Below are 12,899 nucleotides of genomic sequence, written 5' to 3' on the forward strand. Positions count from 1 at the left end.
TGTTTTTATGACAACAAAATTTTATTTTTATTAAAATTTTATAAAAGGAGGGTATTAGCTATGAGACCAATTGCACCGGATAATTTACCCATGGTGGCGAAATACTCTTAAGCTCAATGCATTTACACGCCTCAGTCAAATTCGATAAGTTCTTCTCATTCTATATTTTATTTTATTATGTTATCAATTTTATTTTATGATGTATCATATTTATTTGTACCAATGTTTATTGATTTATTGTATTGAAATAATTCTATGTCAGATATTTTTCCAACACAGATAAAAAAATATCGAAGAAAACTCGAATGAACCCTAAAAATATGTGAATATTATCACTTATTTAAATAAAAATAAATAAAAAACGATCAAGTGGAGTGATTTTTGGATCAAATAAAAATTGATCCTAAATCACCCCCTCTAATTGATCAACCAAAAGAAGAAGAAGAAATATGAAGGTGAGGGTGGCGGCTAGAGATGAAGGAAAAATTAGGTCTGATTTTTCTAATTTAGTGGGAATAAAGTGAAAATATATGAAGTGAATAAGTATAAACTTAATTTTCGTAAAAAAGAAAGTATAAACTTAATTAAGAATCCTATAAGAAAAATTTGGTGACATAAAACTACGGTGAAAGAAAAAAGAGTATGATGCATACAAGAAAACTTACCCAAAACAATAGTTTAGAAGACCAAACATATTCTTGAGAAAGTATACTAAACTTTAAATTGAAGTTATTTGACTAGAACAAATACATTTGGAGATAAAATTTGAAAAAACGATAATGAACCTTGACTTCATTCTCTCCAATTAAGGTGACGATCAACTCTATGCAACATGTTAAGAAATCCCCCAATATCTCTAAGCCATCAACATTAGTTAACCACATTCTTTTGCGATAAATTTATGTGTTCCAACTTGAGCCTTCAAGTCCTGGTAAAAGGAAGAAATGTTCGTTCTATATATAAAACGAACATCTCTATATGGAAATTATAAGGTTGATATCATGGATAATGATAATAATTTCTAGCTGGTTAAATTTGATCAAGTAGTTGATATGGAAAGAGTTATTTTTTATGGTTCATAGACGGTTATATTTAAAAATAATAATTTGACAAAATATAATCATATTTATAAAAAGTTCTATGTTTATCTTATAAAGTGCTATTTTCTATAATTGTAATTTCTCTTAATTGGTGTGGACTTCAATCTTCAAATGATTGGGATGTAGTATAACCATATATAGGTGGGGAAGAACTGAATCACTTTTTGAATTGTGATGATCTTGTTAAGGGACAGCCTATTCAACATTTGATATGGTTAACTACTATTTGGTGTTTATGGAGATTGAGGGACAATATCATCTTTCGAGGGGAGGTGGCTGATGTATCTGTGTTAATTGATAGACGATTTCATGGATTTGGTTTAGTGGCAGAGCCGATCGCAGTCCATTTATTCTTTTTCGGATTGGTGTACTAATCGTATTGTACGTTTACAAAACATATAATCTTTTGACTTGAATTATAAGGGTTTGAGTACCCCTTATACTCTTTTATAATTCATTATTGCTTATAAAAAAAACTGTATACACTAATATCTTAAACAAGATAGGACAATAATTAGTGCAAAATATTCTCAAAAGTTATTATTGTATTGTCAAGAGTTGATTCAAATTCAAAACTCTAATTAAGTGTGTAAAAAAAAAAATAGACTCAAATTAATCATCACATCCGAACGGAATTGGATTTGCTGCAGTTTTAAATCTGCAGTTTGGTGCATTCCATATAACATGTGAGAGAGACAAAGAAAAATTTGTCATGAGAGAGAAAACAGATTTTCAACAAAAATAATAAAAATATTGCTTTGTGTGTTAAATGCAGGAACTGCACCAAAATTGGACAGCAGTGAATCCTCATCCACATCCGAACACTCTCTTATATTTACAAACTAAAATTGACCACTATTAATTATTAGTAATCACTCATCACCATCTAACACGTCGTTCAAAATATTGGATTATTAGGAAGATTCCTTGATTTTATATTGTTTACACTCCTTCTCATACCACCCAAATGCTATTTACAAACTAAATTTAAAATATGTCGACATTTAATTTTTCTTATTACTCCTCCGGTACTTTTTATAAGGAACACTTTAAAAAAATCACACAGATCAATGAAGCACATTTAACATAGTTATTTTTATTTAATACTCTTATAAATTTAAATTTATTCCATGTATACCCTTATTTAATTACTCTTTATTCAACTAACTTACTTATTTTTAAATTCTCTCTCATAATAAATAAGGGCATAAGTCAAATTGAACATTTAAAACATTTGAAAATTGGTCAAAGTTTCTTATAAAAAGGACCAAATTTTTTGCCCTAAGTGTTCCTTATAAAAAGGACCGGAGGGAGTATTATATTCCTTTGGGCTATAAGCTGCATGGTGTAAAATAATTGAACAGTACATACTGTTTTCAAGTACATACAAAACAAATTTGAAATGTAAAAATAAGACAAATATGATTATTTTTTCTGAAGTAAATGTAAAGTGGTTGAGATTAATTTATGGCTTTTCTGGACTCATGTGTTGCTCCGAGACTCAGTTAATTAATGTTTTTTAAAAAATCATTAGACAAGAAATAAGGTGAATTTTTTGGTACACATCTTACTTGGATATGTATAAATATACCGCTGATATAGATAATTCTGATAAATTCACAAATAATATCTATTAATTTTTTAACCTATAAGAATATATCCACCTCAACGGTACTTGTTAAGCAGGGATGAAACTGACATCGGTAAACCATATTGACATAGTATGATATCCTTTTAATTCCATTTAAAAAAAAGATATCCTTTTAATTTCTGTAAAAGAAACACATAATCAAGTTGGTAAACAAAGACATGCAATAGGAAAGATTGTACTTGTACACCCCCCCCCGGATTTTAAAAAAAAAATGAAGAAGTAATTCTATGGTAAATCCCAAGTGGTCCTGGACTATTCTTCTTTGTCTTTGTGCATGAAGAACTGATTCCCCAACAAAGAATAGCTGTCTTAGATTATAGTCTTTTGGAGATTGGAGAATAATGTCTAGTTAATTGCATATTATAGGGGGAACCATACTTCTATGCATTGGTTGAATCAACATAATATTTGAATAATATTTATAGGAGTACTAGTAATATTCACTAAAACAAATAGGAGATTTTGGCACAAAAAATTTAAATATTGCAAATTAAAATGCTTCTTTTGAGGCCTTGCATTTCTCCCCTATAGCTTGGAATCCTAGACATGCCCTATCCAAATTAGACCATAGTGGCTATATTTTTTTTTTTTGAAGCAACCATAGTGGCTATATGGTAAATCCCAAGATGTAGATAATAATATTGTTTGTTCTATGATCCTTCCTATATAGTATGAAATTTCCTGAATACGTATTATTACTTTTTAATTAATTAATAATTGCTTCTTCAGAAAATATGTCAAATTAATTTTTATTAAATTTAGTTATCAGAGAGTTAAGAGACAAAGTTCATATTTTCTCTTTTTAATTATGATAGCTGATTTGATTTTTCTAGCTAGTAATGAAATTTAAAGAAAAAATTGTAATTTAAATTAAGGTTGACACTTGAGATAACTCCAATAAATAAATAATGAAGGGTAAAATGTAAACATAACATGTTAGTCATTATGAAAGTGTCCTAGGGATTAAATTGATAGTAAGTGGCTAAACACACTGATTAACATAACATATTAATTAATCCTGTCAACAAAAAAAAAAGTTAAATATCTTTTTGAAATATTCATAAAGTCAGTGAACTATTTGAGAGTGTCTTATAATATCAGAGATCAAATTGGTAAGTTTACTTTATTTATTTATAGCCAAAATTACATCTGTGATCCTTTATCTTATTTATTTGTAACATATTGGTCCTTTATTTTTTTTTTGTCACATACAAGTCCTTTATCTTTATAAACGGTCACGAATTGGTTCTTTTTTATATTTTTTATTAAAAATATGATGAAGTGGCAAGCCACATAGGATAATCTGATTTTTTTTATTGAAAATTTTAAAAACCAATGTGTTTTGTTTACCCCAATCAGATTTTACCCTATTTGGCTTGCCACTTCAACATATTTTCAATAAAAAATGTAAAAAAGGACTAATTCGTGACAATTTATAAAGATAAAGGACTTGTATGTGACAAAAAAAATAAAGGACTTCACGTGTAATTTTGCCTTATTTATATTGATTTTGTTTGTCTCTGTAAATTAAATGACAAATACCACTAAAACTCACACATACAATCATAAGATATTCGAAAAGTATATAGCTAGATCCGTCCAATTTAATCTAAACAACCACAATAAAAAGACCATGTTAAACTTTATATATATATATATATATATATATGAGATAGGATCCGTTGACACCAGGTGTCAAAATAAAATTTGACACCAAATCTTGACCGTTAATTATAATTAATCCAAAGGTCCACGATTTTCATTAAATTCATTCACGTCATCACTAACTTCTCTTTTTTACTCTTCAACATAACTTCCACAAATATGTTCGTTTCTATTTTTATATTTGGTTTCATCCAAGAACCCAGTTTCAGTCGGTCATCACTCTTTTAAAGAAGCTTTTAATTTTGTTCACTCCTTGTAAAAATTAAAACCCACAAAATCACATTGAAAAAAACTGCAGAACTCAACATTGCTTCAAAATTCAGAAGGGGGAAATTGTTACAAAGAAAAGTAGCTAATCTGTAACCCAAAAGTAAAAAATTAGACTTAAATTGCATATCACACATAAATCATGTCATGATGTTAATTAGACTATCAAGCACATAGATCATAAAAAGATGAATTGCATCTTTGTTTCGTGAATTTCACAATATTAATTTTTTACTTTGCATCTTTCTAATTGTTTATTGCAATTTACGATAGCAACAAAATTCGATGTTGGACATATATTTTGTGAGAAGAAGATGGTCCTCGTATAGAAAGAATCTCAAATTTAGAAAAGAACGATAATTAGATGAGTAAATATAGGAAATATAGTTAGTTGCAGAGAGAACACAGTATATTCAGTGATCCTTTTAATGAATAATTATTGGTCGTTAGATCAAATAAAATGAACGTTTTAGATTTGGTGTTAAAGTTTAGTTTGACACCTGGTATCAACGGATCCTAACTATATATATATATATATATATATATATATATATATATATATATATATATATATATATATATATATACGGGGTTGCTAATTTACAACCAACTAAAAACATGTTGGTGTAAATTAGCAATACATACCTTTTCATCCCGGACAAATAAACCCTTGTCATTTAGTTATTTTACACTAGAAAATTGGGGGTTAGTTAGGTAAACTTGATTGAATGTTGTGCACCCGTTTACTAATTTACACCCACATAATTATCAATATATGCAACCTAAATAAACACATGACAACCTAGAAAATCAAAAAAGGACAACTTGAAAAAACATATGCAATCCAAATTCATCTTCTTTTTCTAATTTTTTTTTAAAAAAAACAATTTTTTTTCAACAGAATTTTTCCAAAGCCATTAATTCTCGTGAATTACACATTGATTTTTTTTTTCATGCTCCAGAATTTTTTTAATCGTAATAAATATGATTTTAAGATACAAGGATAATTCCTTAAAAAAAAAAGACAAGGATAAGTGACGTTAGTAGTAAAAAACAATGGCTTTTTTCTAGTTAGAAAACTTCAGTGCCTATTTTTTTTCCCTAAGCAAAAAATCAAATGTAAAAAGCTTTGGTAACAAAATTAAAAAAGCTTTGCGGATGTTTCAGGGAAACGAAGTCCAACGTTGGCAAATTATGTGGAAATTGAGAATGCAGTAACAAATGTTTTGTTTAAAAATAAAATTGAACGAAGTTTACATAGTTGTCCTTTTATTTATTACTAATATAAAATAATGGAAATGATATTTTGATCCAAAAATGAAAAGGTGTGCAATGCATTGCTAATATATATATATATATATATATATATATATATATATATATATATATATATATATATATATATAGTGTGCAATGCATTGCTAACTCATTTTACAGAATTGAGTTTTTACTTGTAAAAGGTTTGAGAAGAATTTTACCCTATATTCTGGTTTGCAACTTTTTTGATGATATGCATAGACAAGAGGCATCTCTTTCTTAGAGGCACAAAGTGCCATGTATCACTTTTTCATATATTTTTGTTGCGGCAAGTGTGAGTAGTTAACTCTCACATTGCTTAAAATAGTAGAGATTGAACATTTTATAAGTGAGAGGACCCGTAAACCTAACACCTTAAAGTTTTGGGTAAAAATGTAGTGTCCAACTCACTTGTGAAATTGTTCTTGAGCCTAATGTGAATGATCCCCTAATTGCCCCTCGTGATGACCCAACACTTTCCATGGTATCAATGCAAGGAGGGTTGTTGTTAGACCATTCTATCTTTCTAAGGGAACAATTTTAAAAAGTTGTGTTTGTCTCTTTTTCCACATTTACAGATTTACTACTAATGTAACAAAGGTTAACTTCATGAAATTAAATGGACAAATATATTGGTGTAGCTGGTGAGAAGTTTGGTTTAGATAGAGTTTAGAGTACTGTAGATAACTAGCATAGTCACCACATACGTAAGATTTCTTTTTTTTTTTTTACGGTAACGTAGATGTTAGATATCTACTATATGTCCATTCTATTTTGGTATATTTACGAGATGACAAGTCATTGAACATTCACATATATAAAGTGGAGGGGTCGGAGTTTGAATATCGATCATGACGTACGACCAAACAATTTTAATATTTCTACCAATTAAGTTAGAACTTATGGATTATGTACAATTTTGATATAGGAAAGTTGTTAGATTTTGTGTTGGGAGTTTGCTGCAAATAATTTCACCAAGAAGAAGATAAAAGATGAAGTTTTCATGGTGATGATTGCATATAAATTCTAAAGTGTGTGTATAATACTAAGCTTTAGGTTCGATTTACTCCCACAATTTATATAAATTGGATGCAAATGAGATAACCAACGAATCTCTTTATGATACTTTCGAAACGTTGACATGAATTGCACTCATATCAAGTATATCAATCAATGATAGTTTACATAATAAAGTTCATTCAATAACCCACATGCACTATAGAAAAGAATAAATGACTCAGAAATATTTTAGACAAAAATTGATTCATGAAACATGAATTTTGTTTTGTGTCTTCTCTGTCTTCAGAGTGACTCTATTTAGAAAGAAACTCTTGAAAGATATTCAATAATGTTAATTTGAAACAAGATTCACTATTGTGCACAAAAAGTTGCAAGAGTAAATCAAGAGACACATTTTTTCAATCTAACCATTGCACCATTTCAAGTATATTTTAAAAATTCTCGAACAACATTTTTTTCTACTTAAATGAGTTTGCTAGATTAAAATAGGATTAATATTTTCTCCATAACAAATTATACATAAAAATTGATATATTTGATTTAAAATTTAGACTAAATATATCAATTTTTTTACCCATTGTTATTTATATTTATTATGAAGAGAGTAAGTAGGACAAAATTGAAGAGAAAAAAAGGTGAATCACCATTCTTATCGGCCTCTTAATATCTTTTGTTTTTTTGTTTTTTTTTTTTTTTATTTTTTTTTTATATTTTTTATAAAGGAGGCCTTGCAATAACTAGAAAGAAACCCGGGAGATAGAAACTCCAATATCATACATCAAAGAGAATTCAAAATTGTGGGTGGTGGCCTTATTTGTGATCATCATGGTCACTTCATTAAAGGTTCTCTTTGAGGAAATGTGAGTATTGCACAGTGAAATTATTTTGGCACCAGATTTAGAATTAAGAACATTATCTTTGAAACATTATTTTGACACGAGATTTTGGTATTAAGAACATTATCTTTTAAGATCTGTCTGATGAGAGAAAATTTGAGAGTCGCGGTTTCTTCACAGGAGATTGATTACCAGGGTCACATATCAACACTGTCGATCTTGGGATAGGGCAAGTAGGGCTACGACCATGGGCCTCCAGAAATCAGGGGCCTCAATTTTTATTATTATTTTAGGTATAGTTAAACAATCACAAAAAAAACAATAAAAGAGGACTAGATGTGCATGCCTAATCTGAAAGAAAGATAATAAGGTCCAAATTAAATAAATGAATGAGTATTTTAGATTAGTTAAAAAATAAACAATTACTTTTTATGTTATTGTTGTTATTTATAAATTTAATAGAGAATATTCATTTTGAATTTTATGCGTTTTTTAGTTAAAAGTCCATTTTTATTATTCAACTTCATCCTTCAAATAATTAGTCCATAAATCTCCTATTGATATATTTGGTCACACAACATCAGTTAATACGCAATTTTGATATATTTCTTCTTTGTGAAAGTTGAAAAAAGTTGATTAATTAGTATATATCCACAATCTTCTTTGGAACCAAATTAATTAGGAGGGTCAAATAATTATTGATTGATAGATTAGTCTTATAGAAAAACATGAATGAATTTGATAATTTGAGTTCATGTGGCTAAAAATCATTCCCCACAATTCTCTCATTTCTGTTGGGTAGCTAGTAAATGGTGCAACCACCAACAAACAAGGAAGAAAAAAAAAACAAATAAATTGAAAATAATGGTACCACCAATACTATAAATATAATTGTCCCACTGCACTGACATTGAAATTTCAATTTTGTCTATCCATGTGAATTTTAATTCAAAAAAGTAACCATGCATATACAAGTGAAAAAATTGTGACCACCTCTGATTCATTTTCTAGTGCTGCAATTTTTTTAAATCATTACAAAATGCATGACCTAGAGTTGTCTTAATTGGAGAAAGTTTTGAGAAAGTTTATTTGGAAGTATTCGTTTGTCTATAAAGGGGCCTTTGCATTGCATGTGTGTGGATTGTTGTATATGCATACCACTTCAGGGAGTCAACTGTAATTTTGGTTCAAATGAGATGTTATGCAAATTTAACAAAATAGTCATAAATCAATAGATACAAGTGATAGCATATTTGTAATATCACATCAATAGATTAAACATGAACGACATATCTTTTAGGATTTGGAGATGATTCGTGAGAGTAAAACCATGATAGGAAATGACTACCCTCATTACCGTTAGCACTTCAGAGTCAGGTTTGACCTTGTGTCCAAATGGGATAATATTTAAATTACTAAACGGCTGAATGATCAACCCATCACGGTCCACTCAGAAACAAGAGTCCAATTATATAATTCATCAATATTAAGTATTTAATAACAATTAGACCATAATTTATATTAATAATTGATTATTGTCAATTCATAACTCATTAATTAAATAATTAATCCAACATTATATTGATTCAATAATGAGATGTGTTAATTCAATGATAAAAACAAGTTTGTGCATAGTAAAAAATTTGTCTTAATTTTGCATATTGGATAAAGTTTGTCACTATAGTTATTAAGTGTATCTAGATTATAAAAACATCACTGTATTGAATGTGTATTATTTTCTACGTTAATTTGGACATCAAATGTATTTTTTGTCAGTAAATTCGGTTATCGAATGTGTCTTTCATTAAAGAACATTTTTTTTTTTTTTAAGTTTTGTCTAATGTATACAAGTAAAATAATCTTTTATTATTGATAAATATATATATTTTTTATTATTAAATCAATAAAATTTTTCATATCTCATACAATTTAATTAATAGGTATAAAATTTATTGATTCAATAATTCAAACGATCTGATGCATCGTGTGACCCGTTAAGTCCGCTGGAATCCTGCTCCACAATGCAATGTTTCTGCCAACTGAGCTAAGTTCACGGGATGAAAGCTTGGTATTTTAATAAGCTAGAATAGTTAGTTTTAAAATTTCAAATGATTGGTCCTCAAATTTTTAAAACAAAAATTGACAATTATATTATTTTTGAAAAATTAACTCATATATCTGACTAATTCATCAAGCAAACTAATTCAAGAAAAAATTAATAAGAATAATTAACCTCAAAATTAACCAGCTTCTATTTTAATCAAAGGGTTCATTATTTCCTATCAGACCTTTTTTTAATTTTTATCTCACTATGTAATGTATCACAGTTTATGGTGGTACAGAGAAATGGAAATGGTTTCTTCAAAAAAGAAGAAAGGGGAAAGGAAGTGCACTGAGAGCAAAAGAGAGAAATATATACTTTGGTAGCTAAAAGTATAGTTAAAAGTGTTGTTAAAAAAAAAAAAGTGTGATAAGTGCTCTACATAATAGAGGCTTTTGGGTTGCATGTGTATTGAAAAATAATGGATTTTGAACCAAACAAAACTAACAATGAATAATAGAAACATGAGAATTTCTTTTCGCCCCCCATTACTTCTCGAGTGTCGTACTTTTAGAATTTGTACGTTGATAAAACAAACACCAACGCTCAATTCCATCTCAGCAACCATAAAACTTTGTGAAACATGTTTGAGCTCTACTGTTCGAACACTTATTCGACACAATTCGAATTCTAAGGTTCGAACTAGTCTCGTATACACACGAGCCCCATTTTTTTTTACTAATTAATAACTTTTTTAGATAGACTTCCTTTTATCATTGAACTCACACCTAAAATTGGTATGTTAATAACATAACTGCAGTTAAAAAATCATGACCACACCTTTCATTCAATTTAATAGTGCTGCAGTTTTCTTGAAGCAATACAAAATTGCATGACGTAGAATTGTCTTAATTGGAGAAAGTTTATTTGGAAATTTTCCTTTGCCTATGTAAATGCATGTGATGTGTGTGAATTGTTGATGGGTTCTATTGCTTAGGTCAACATCAATTTGCATATATTTTTTTTATAGAACGCAGAAAGCTTGGAATTACGTTCACATATTGCTCCATATGAAAAAGTGTGAAAAAGAGATCGGATAAACATAAAATAAAGTGAAAACCAAGTTTCCAAGCATAAAGCTGTAAATGATGGTGATGGCCCAAGCATCCAAATTAGGTGGAAAAAATTTACATTCCATCCTTACATTGTGTTTGCTTCCTTCCACTATAAAACCAAGGACCAAGCAATTAAAACGGCATGCGGTCAGAAAATATTTGATTGTCTGATTAAGATCTAATGATTTAATTTAAAATGTGTAAATAATAAGAATAAATTATTTTAAATTTAGATCGTCCGATTTTGATTGGATGGCAAGATCTCTCTTAATTGCATGTAATCCAAATTTATAAATTTGTAAAACTAATTGGACGCACATTGACACCCTTATAGGGGTTTTAATTTGGCAAATTGATGCATGTACTAAAATTTATTCTACAAGAAGCAACAACTATTAGCTTCTAGTTAAAGAGAAACGTTGCATATTGTAAATTTGAACCCCTTAAGATAATTGTCAGGTTTCGATCTCCGACTTTTGTATATGGAGTGTTAAAACTCAGTTAGGAGGGGAAAACTCATATTGTATGTTCAACAGGTTCTTAATGAAAATTAATCACTGCAAATTATGGTGAAAATTTCGCACCTATAAAATGGTATAATAAAAAATAAATAAAAAAAAAGAAACCAAACATCACCCATTGCAAATAATGCCAACAAGTTACAAGTAAATTATCAATTTGCTTCCTAAAATTGTAGGCATTAAGTATTCACATAATAGTAAAGACAAAAACTTTGATTTTGAATAATATCGAGCAAGATCATTGTGCTAACTTGAATATAATTTATTAGTCAATGAAACTCTCTTTGATACTCTTATTAGAGATGCTCTAACTAGTAAATTAGTATTCATAATTAATATACCATTTACTGTTAAATTAGTTCTTACAAATTAATTGAAAGACGAGTTAATACATTATTCGAAATTAAAGTCTTTTACTACAATTCGATTCCCCGCAACTGTAAGGGGAGAGTGTTGGAACTACTTGATGTCAGAACTGACCCTCGAACCAGATTAAACGGTCCAGTGAGTCGGATATAAAAAAAATTAAATTCTTTTTTGCATAAATATCTAAAAGTATTCATTTTTTAAAATATCTAACCACTATAATTTTTGAAGGTGGGTAATTGATAGTTTTTCTAAACATGATATAGCGACTATTTTGAGGACTAAAAGTATTCATTTTTTAAAATAGAGATTATTTTTACAAACTATAATATTATAGGCACTAAAATTACAATTAATTTTTTTGGGTACAAAGACGAAATGACAAACCAGTGGAAACTCACACACACAAAAGTGGAGGGATCAGAGTTCGAACTCCGGTTATAGCATGACCTAAAAATTTCGAGGCATTTCTATCGTCAGTTGAGTTAGAATTTATGAACAAATTACTATTAAAATTTAACATAGACTAACTTAAAAGGGGGAACTCTTACTTGGGCACAAACCCAAAACACTTGTCATTTCGGCACACATACATGATTTTAAAAATTTTAAATATAAAAAGATTGATTAATGATAGTTGATGTGACTTGTTTTTTGACGCAATAGTTGATGTGACTTAATAATTTGTCTTTTAATTTTACTACTTGATGTGTGTGCGCCTAAATAAGAAATGTTGCCAAGTAAGAGTTTCTCTTGATATTGTAACGATTAAAGTTATATGTTTAACCCTTGTTACTCGTTTTGATCTATTAATTATTAATTCACAAAGATTGGAGCCTATATGTGGCAAAAAATAGTACTATCGATTAACTAATCATATCATATAATATACAAAGAGTGTCACACAAATATAACTATTTGAAATGACACATGCAAAAATAAAATCCTTATAGAATGCCTAAAGACGTGCTTACCCAAGAAAATTATTGAAAAGATCAATTCAAATATCCAATTTTAGTGT

This window comes from Trifolium pratense, linkage group LG2 (assembly GCF_020283565.1).
Source record: "Trifolium pratense cultivar HEN17-A07 linkage group LG2, ARS_RC_1.1, whole genome shotgun sequence".
In the NCBI taxonomy this organism is placed as follows: Eukaryota; Viridiplantae; Streptophyta; class Magnoliopsida; order Fabales; family Fabaceae; genus Trifolium; species Trifolium pratense.